Here is a 2,285-nt window from a genome sequence, read left to right on the forward strand (position 1 = left end):
GGCCCCGTGGAGCTGCCCGGGGCCCTGGCAGGGGACCCACTGACATGCCTATGGCAGCAGGCAGGGCAGGAGGGGTCCCCAGCAGCTCCAAAACCAGGGGCTCAGCACCTTCTGCTCAGCACCTTCTGCTCAGCACCTCCTCCAGGCCCAGCCCAGCCTCACGTGCCCTCAGCAGGAGCTCCCTACGAACCCTTTGGAGCCAGCACCAAACTGGGGGGAGGGGGGGACTGAGCAGAGCTGGGCTAAACCTCTAATTAAAAGGCTGTTAATTGGGGCGAGGGGGTATCTGGGCAGCAAAACCCCCCTGAGGGGCCAGCTGGCTGCTGCTCCCGGGCTGAGCTATTCAGGAGAGTCCCTGATGCCCTTTTCTCTCTCTTGCTTCTCTCTCCTGTGGGGTTTGTCTGGTTGAACTGTTTTCTTCCTCCACGTTGACTCTTCATTTTGAATTTCAACGCCTCCGTTATGTTCCTTGACTCCTCAATCCCTCCCAACCTTTTCCCTCCTCCCCGTTGTAATTTGTGGTGTATTTTTTTTTGCCTTCTTGGGGCTACAAACATCCTGACCCTCACCCTGGATTTTAATTCCCAATTGACGTGCGTATACATTTCGCTTCGTTCCATTTCCCCCACGTTCCCTTTCATCATAACCTCGTTGTTCTCTGCTTAATGTCTTTTTTTTTTTTTCGTTTAATTACGGCTTGGTTTTTATCCATATAAACCTCCTTGATGCTTATTTTTTGGGTTTATGCTGCTTTTTTTTTGTTTCACCCCTCCCCGACCTCTCCCAAACCGCACCCGCTCCCTGCGTTACGATATCCCCCCTACCCCCCACCCCTTTCCTTCCTTCTTTCTCTTGCTTTCTCTTGTCCTACCCATGAAAAAAAAATCCTGCAGGCTTTTACGGGCTGGATGAATCTGACCTGGACAAGGTCTTCCACCTGCCCACAACCACTTTCATCGGTGGGAACGAGTCGGCTCTTCCGCTCCGGGAAATCATCCGGCGGCTGGAGGTGAGGAGGGCAGGGAGGGCTCCCTGAGACCTGCTCATAGCCCAGGGCACGGCCACAGACGTTGCTTTTTGGAGGCTCTGGGCCCTGCTGGTGCTCACAGCTTGGGCCAACCTGCAGGTTTTGAGCTTTTTGGGGGTTGGGAAGTGCTCGTTGGTGCTTGTCCCCCTCGGAGCTGCCCTCAGCTCTGATCGCCTCCAGCTTCGTGCTGCACTGGGGTGAGGTGGCTGGTGGAGCAAACCCCAGGTGACTAAATATTGCATTTTTGGAAACCTCTCCAGGTCTGTTTTCCCGTTTAAAGCAGCAGATGGTGCTGGGAGAGCACAGGAGCAGGCTGGAGGTGCTGCTGGCCCCTTGGAGGGTCTCGGTGCAGGAGCAGCTCCAACCTGGGGCTGGGGCTTGCAGCTCTTGCAGCAGGTTCCCCCTTTCCTGCCCAATTCCTGCCCACCTTGCCCACTCTGAGAGCACAAACAGCTCCCAGGCAGGCTGCAGTCTGGCTCACATGGGCTCTGCTGAGACAGGTTGACTCTGGGAGAAGCAAAAGCTGCGACAGCACCTGAGAGAAGCTGCAGGAACAGGCTCCTCCTGTGTTGGGAAGGCTGTTTTGCTGCTTCTCTCTCCATACAGAGTGGGGTTGTGGACCTGGTGACAGCTGATGGGAATCTCAGCTCTCAGGTGGATGTAAAGGGCTGGAGGGTCTGATCCTGAGCCCCTCAGGAGGAGGGAAGGAAACATTCCGGGGCTGGATCATGTGCAGGCTCCGAGCTGCCCTGCAGCAGCCCCAGCTGTCCCCTGCAGAGCCCTGGCCGTCCCCTGCAGAGCCCTGGCCGTCCCCTGCAGAGCCCTGGCCGTCCCCTGCAGAGCCCTGGCCGTCCCCTGCAGAGCCCTGGCTGTCCCCTGCAGCAGCCCTGGCTGTCCCCTGCCCTGCAGCAGCCCAGGCTGTCCCCATTTCTCAGGAAAGTGGCTCAGTCTGGGCTGCTGAGCCAGGGCTGGTGCAGTGCTGGCTGCTGGGCACTACAGCCAGGGCCCTCGGGCTGCTGCTGCAGGCAGCACTTGTCCATCTGCAGTCAGCACTTGCCCATCTGCAGGTAGCACTTGCCCATCTGCAGGCAGCATTTGCCTGTGTGCTGGCATCACTTGCCCATATACAGCCATCACTTGCCCATATCTAGGCATCACTTGCCTATATCCAGGAAGCCCTTGCCCATCTGGCAGGCAGCCCTTGCCCATGTGCTGGCAGCTCTTGCCCATATCCAGGCAGCCCCTGCCCCTAAGCAGG

At 57.9% G+C, this 2,285-nt stretch overlaps 1 protein-coding gene across 1 annotated transcript in view; it reads left to right on the top strand.

The window, feature by feature from the left end:
- The window catches only part of LOC103780514 (2-oxoglutarate dehydrogenase, mitochondrial), a 21,523-nt gene that overhangs the window by 10,516 nt on the left and 8,722 nt on the right, over positions 1-2,285 (top strand). The window contains exon 3 of the mRNA XM_008948201.1: positions 894-1,009. The gene's annotated coding sequence lies outside the window, so the exon portion shown is untranslated. The remainder of the gene's footprint in view (positions 1-893; positions 1,010-2,285) is intronic.

This window comes from Merops nubicus, unplaced genomic scaffold (assembly GCF_000691845.1).
Source record: "Merops nubicus isolate BGI_N331 unplaced genomic scaffold, ASM69184v1 scaffold18139, whole genome shotgun sequence".
NCBI classification, from domain to species: Eukaryota; Metazoa; Chordata; class Aves; order Coraciiformes; family Meropidae; genus Merops; species Merops nubicus.